At 40.8% G+C, this 6,000-nt stretch overlaps 1 protein-coding gene across 7 annotated transcripts in view; it reads left to right on the top strand.

Moving 5' to 3' along the window:
- Window positions 1-1,542: 1,542 nt before the first annotated feature.
- LOC120769289 (adenylate cyclase type 3) overlaps window positions 1,543-6,000 on the top strand; it is a 19,200-nt gene continuing 14,742 nt past the window's right edge. For 3 of the 7 annotated variants that reach the window (XM_040096210.1, XM_040096216.1, XM_040096213.1), the window contains exon 1: window positions 1,543-1,779. The gene's annotated coding sequence lies outside the window, so the exon portion shown is untranslated. Of the gene's footprint in view, window positions 1,865-6,000 lie in introns of all 7 variants that reach the window. The other 4 variants (XM_040096212.1, XM_040096215.1, XM_040096211.1 and 1 more) reach the window with 3 other exon arrangements.

A 6,000-nucleotide genomic window follows, 5' to 3' on the forward strand; every position in this document is an offset into this window, starting at 1 on the left:
CGGAAGATATACGACGAAATTGACTAGTTCAGCGAATTAAGAGACTGCGGCTACGCTGGATGGGTTATGTCTTCCGTATGGATAAAAATACTACAGCTCTGAGACTATTCGATATAGTAATCGCCGAGGTAAGCAGAGGAAAAGAAGGACCTCCACCACTCCGTTCCCACGACAGTCGGGTCTACGTAACCGGAACGGACCCGGATTTTTATCTGGCCAAGGACTGTCAACTCGGCAGTATTCTGCCGCTACAACAACAAGGACCTCCACTCAATTGGAAAGACTAGGTGGAGAAGGACCAGGCTTGGCTTTGTCTCCAATTGGCGCTACTTTGCAAAAAGAAGAAGCGACTGGCGCGCTGTTGTTATTTAGTAAAGAAGAAGTAGGCTACACTGGCTAGGTCATATCGTCCGAATGGATGAAAACACACCAGCCTGAGGGTATTCGACGCAGTATTCGCCGCGCGGAAGCAGAGGAAGAGGAAGACCTCCCTTCGTTGGCAAGACCAAGTATATAAGGACCTAGCTATACTTATATCTTCAATTGGCGCCAAACAGTAAATAGGAAGAACGACTGGCGCGCTGTTGTAAACCCGGCTATAACCACGCAAGCGGTGTCTGCACCAATAAAGAAGAAGAACTGGTTTTCGACGGACCTCTGTTGGACCAAACTTTCGATTCATTTGCGGCGTTAGAGTCCAAATTACACTCATTTCGCTTTGGCCGATTCTTTAATATTGATAATTTTAATAATTTATTCACTATTTTAATCATTTAACGGGTTTCAACTAAAAATAGCTGTTTGTAGCGCCAACTTAACGACTAACGCTTAATTAAAATCATCCATCACATCACATACATATGTTAGCTCTATGTAAGAAGGCATGGTATATAAAGAATAATTGTGTAAGTTATAAGCACTGACAACTGCCGACAGCAATATGACAGCCAACGAATGCGCTCTGGGCACTGCATGTCTAAGCAACTATAATCAAATTAATATTTATTGTTATTGCTGTAATTGCTATTTCTTAAACACAAGACAATTTACAAGGACATGAACACTTCATTCATATCCGCTACGCGTGCACAAGCGCTCAGAGAACTCAGCGAGAAAAAAGCATAAACGCGTAGAGAGAAATTGAGAAAGAGAGAGAGAGCGCGCAATCAACATATGTTCTCCCTTATCACAATGTCCTGCCAGCATGCCATTTGTGTTTGTTTATATGCGGTATTCGCGCCTTTTGACAGGTAACTTGGCAGTAGCCAACAGCCGACAACAAGCAAACAACAAAATCAGACAGACAGACAGCCGAGTAATTGCACGCGCGTGCTGCGCTCAGTTTATGTTCCCTTGGAGCTTTTAACTGCCATATGCGCTCAGAGTTTCTCAAGCACTCACGAGCTTTTTGCTTTTGCAACAACAAAAACGGCAAAAAAAGCACACATAACTATTATATTAAGTAATCCATCTTGCTGGCTGCAATGGCAAGTTCCTGTCAAATTCCAGATTCAGTCTTTCGTTTGGAATAGTTAAGGATGAACACCTGACTCGATAACTCGCACAACGAATTGTGTTACAACAAATATTTGTGAACAAAAAAAAAACACACAAGAAAAAATGTTTGAATAAAATACATAAAAAAGGTATATGTGTTTGTGTGCTTAGTGAAAAATGCGAAATGCAAATAACGCCTAAAAGCACGCTAAACAATTTTGAAAAGTTTGCTTGTTTGAAGTAAAGTGGAAATTTTTGAAGATTTGCTTGCAATGTTTCGTGGTTTGTGTTGAAAAAATGCTGAAAAGGCACAAAAAACTGCAGCCAAGCAATCAATTTATACAATGGCAGCAATGTCAAGATTTGTGTGTGTACCTTTTTGTTGCGCGTCATACATATGCCTGCCACATAAATTCCGCTACTCAACTTCTTTTCCTGCAAATTTTTAAGTTGAACATTAGGAAGTGAAAAATTATTGCATTTGGCATATATATTTTTATTTCTTTTGACAATTTTCTTTTTTAAGGTATTGCATGAAAATTAAATGGCCACATGTGTATACACATATAACATCCCTTAATTTGTATACTCGCAACATCCCGCAATGAGCTTTAAGAGTTTTTCCTTCGACAAGCAGACTACTGCAAATAAGCATACATATAAATATATATGTATATACATATATATATAAACAGATATTCAAACAAATACATAAACACGGCGAACACCTCCGAACTCTGTCAGTGCGTGACACCTAAGCGCATACATACACCCATATAGCCATCTTGGCTGGCTGTCGCACACGCTGCCTGTCCGACTGCCTTGGCAGACAAAGTTAGCTTAGAGTGTTGTTGTGCGTTTAGCTGCTTTTCAGCCATCTTAGCATAAAGTGCTGCCAGTTTCCGCTTGCTGCGATTGAAACGCAATACCTGTGTCAATGTCTGCGAGCGTGCGTTGCTCAAAATACATACATACATACATACTATACATATGTGATTTTGTGCATGCTTGTAAATGTGTGTGTGCATGCGTGCGGGTACGCGTGCTGGGAATTTATTGGCAAAATGGCATTTGAAATTTTTACCACATCTCAATGTGACATGCGAGTCGATTGTAAACAAAAACGTGCCAAAGAAAAACAGAAATGCAAGCTAAACACACACATGTGTAAATACATTAGGGTGTCCGTTATTGATCACCACACATTGTAATACACTTACCAACGATTTTTCCAGTCGTCGAAACACTTTTTATAAGCACTTTTTGGGTTCGATAAAACAATGAGCATCACCTTGATTTTGAGCGGCATTCCGATGATTGTTGAGTTGTTTGCATATTGAACTCATAAAACTATCTCTCATCGGCAGTTATAATGCTCTTCATTAACGTAGGGTCGGAATTTCCACGATAAAGCATATCCAAAGAGACCTGTTTACGGTACTCTTTTTGAAAAAAATTCAGCTTTATCGGGACGAGCCGAGCAAGAACGCGTTTCATATCCAGATGTCGGGCTCTCTTGCCATCTCTATGACTCAAGTGAGATGATGATCAAGCATCAAATACTTCACATTTTTAATATGTTCATCAGTTGACGAGGTCGAAGGTCGTTCAGATCGAGGGGAGGTCTGGTACACTGGTAATCCCAGTTTCCTGATGGGTGCTATTGAGGTGGTGTGATCCCTATTCGGATACATACAGGTATGTCCAAGGGCGTTAATCGTGCGTCAACAAACTGCTGTGCACTCTAGCAACAGGTGCTCGGGAGTTTTCGGCTTCATGTCGCAGAACCAGCAATTAGCACAAAAAGCTATACTCATGTTAGATGAGTTCTTTTTGAGCCTACAATGCCCAGTAGGAAATGTCGCAACTACCCGGAATTTGTCCCTTGGAAGGTTGATTACACTTTTAAATCTCATGAGATTACAACCAATAATTAGAAACTTTGCCTGGCACATACCTGTGAGTTGTTTCCAATACCTTTCTGTGCCCAGTCTCTGCTCCTTCCGGAGCAGCTGCTTTCTGATAAGGGGACCGACCTCAATGCAGCGTTTCGCTCCAGTCTTATTGGAGGCAGCTGCGGAGCGGATAGGTTATTCAGTCGTTCTATACTGAGATCACTTTAAGTGCCGCCTTGACTATCACTGACTATGGCGATACTTTTATTGCGAAAGTTGCGTTGGAGGTTTATTTCTACACACTCACTAATAGCAAAGACTTCTTCTTCTTTATTGGCGTAGACACCACTTACGGTGTTATAGCCGACTTTATAATAGCGCACCAGTCGTTCTTCCTTTTCGCGGTTTGGCACCAAATGCGATTCTAAGAGTAGCTAGGTCCTTCTACACCTGGTCTTTCCAACGGAGTGGAGGTCTTCCTCTTCCTCTGCTTCACCCGGCGGGTGCTACTCACAGAGCTGGAATATTTTAATCCATTCTGACGACATGACTGGCTAGCAGTCTAGCCGCTGTGTTTGATTCACTGAACTATGTCAATGTCGTCGTATATCTCGTACAGCTCAACGTTCCATCGACTGCGGTATTCCCCGTTGCCGTTGTGCAAAGGACCACACATTTTCCTTTCTCTCGAAAACTCGTAACGCCACAAGGACTTCTGCTTGAAAAACACCACATAGGTATGGAAAGTTTGGTACACGGTTCTGCGTCGCCAGCACCAATGCTCCCGACTTTTTCGAACCGTCAGTGTTACACTTAATAGCGATGTCCTTTAGCGGTAAGTTAATCGTAGAGTTATTCTATTCAACCTTGTGTTGACGGTAACTTTCTTGCGAAGTTTATGCTTTTGGTAATGCTTTCCCTAGCGCTATTGGTGTTTCATCTCAGTTTGCTGGGACGAGTTTACCTTCCCTTTACTATACCTTTCTGCTGTCATTTGAAGTATAATATGCTTAGCTGATTGCTTGATTACTAGCTGGAGCAGTGCCAGTTCCATCTTGACCTCGAAGGCTGCCGTTTACTGAGGCGATGTAATCCCTGCTCAGATACATAGATTCAAGTGCCTTTATCGTGCGTCTACAGATTTGCTGTGCATTCTAGAAACAGGTGCTCGGGAGTTTTCGATTACACATTGCACCCGATGCACAGACACAGGCTTTGAAGCCCTACCGAAATCTGTAGGTTTACTTGATTAATGCAAAATATTATATAGGGAAAGAAATATAATTTAGGCACAGTTTGAATTGAAGATAAAATGTTGATTTACGCTGAATCATTTTTAAGGTAAAACTGCAACTTCAGCGGAGAAATTACGGACTCCCTAATAGTATAAATGTATGTACATATACATCCTTAAGCAGACAAATAAAGTGAAAGTAATAGCGTAGCCCTTGAAAAAATTGTAATGCATTTTATGATGCCAGCATAACACTCACACACATACACAAACATAATTCATACACACATACATGCATGCATGTCCTCTGAACTATTGCTTAATTACATATAAACGGATGTGAAAGCAGCTCGAACAGACGCTGACACACATACATACACAACAATAACAAAAAACATATAAAAACACAGAAAAACAAGAAACAACGCAGAGAAAACAACTAACAACACAGAAATGCGACAACAACACACACAAAAGCAAAAAAATGCATTCGCACAAAAGACATTGGCTGGACCTTGAGCAGTTCCTACAAGTCGTGAGCGACACAAAAACACACACACATACATACGCCACCATGCATACGTATCGCAGTCCAGTAAAAACACCCACACTTTATAGTTGTTTTTGTTGCTTTTGTTTAAATATGTGTACATAGTGAAACTAAAATTGACCGTGCGGCTCCTTTTTCGTGGATGAGTTATGTGTTAGCGCGAAGTAAAAGCTTTCGGCGCACACCATGGCCCAACCCACCGACAAACCCGTCTAAGGGAGGCATTAACTATGCGACAACCTTGTGCACCCACTCTTCGATGGGGATTTGTATTTGGTCGCCACTTTGTTTGTGCGGCAATGGCTTTTATTATTAGCACATTTCCGCGTAAATATTGAATGCGCTTAGTTAGGAAACTGCGTTGCTTTTTCAATGCTCCTGTAACGGTATTAAAAAGGATTTTCAAGCGGTGACAATATACATATAAGAGCGCTTAGTAGTGCATGATTGGCGAGGATTTCGCTTTATTTAAAATTTGTTATTTAACTTTTTGTGACAGTTTAATTTTGTAGGCTTGAACTTGGCACTCAGGGAGGCGGTTAAAAGTATGCAACTTATGAAAGATTAAAGCCCTTTGTGTGCTTAATTAGCAAGTATGCAAAGTAGTATAGCAGAAAAAATCTATAGTTTTAAATATTTAATCACAGCCAGCGAAAAATTATTCTGCTGTTGTATTCGTAAGCCATTGGTAAGGGCGTATATGTAAAAAAGTTATTTGGACTTGTTCTAATACACTTTGACCATATGTATTTTTTTTAATTGCTCAAAAGGTAGAAAATCAGTTATGCAGGCCCACAATCATTTTATAGCTTCAGAGATTAATT

The sequence above is a fragment of the Bactrocera tryoni genome, chromosome 2, assembly GCF_016617805.1.
Source record: "Bactrocera tryoni isolate S06 chromosome 2, CSIRO_BtryS06_freeze2, whole genome shotgun sequence".
In the NCBI taxonomy this organism is placed as follows: Eukaryota; Metazoa; Arthropoda; class Insecta; order Diptera; family Tephritidae; genus Bactrocera; species Bactrocera tryoni.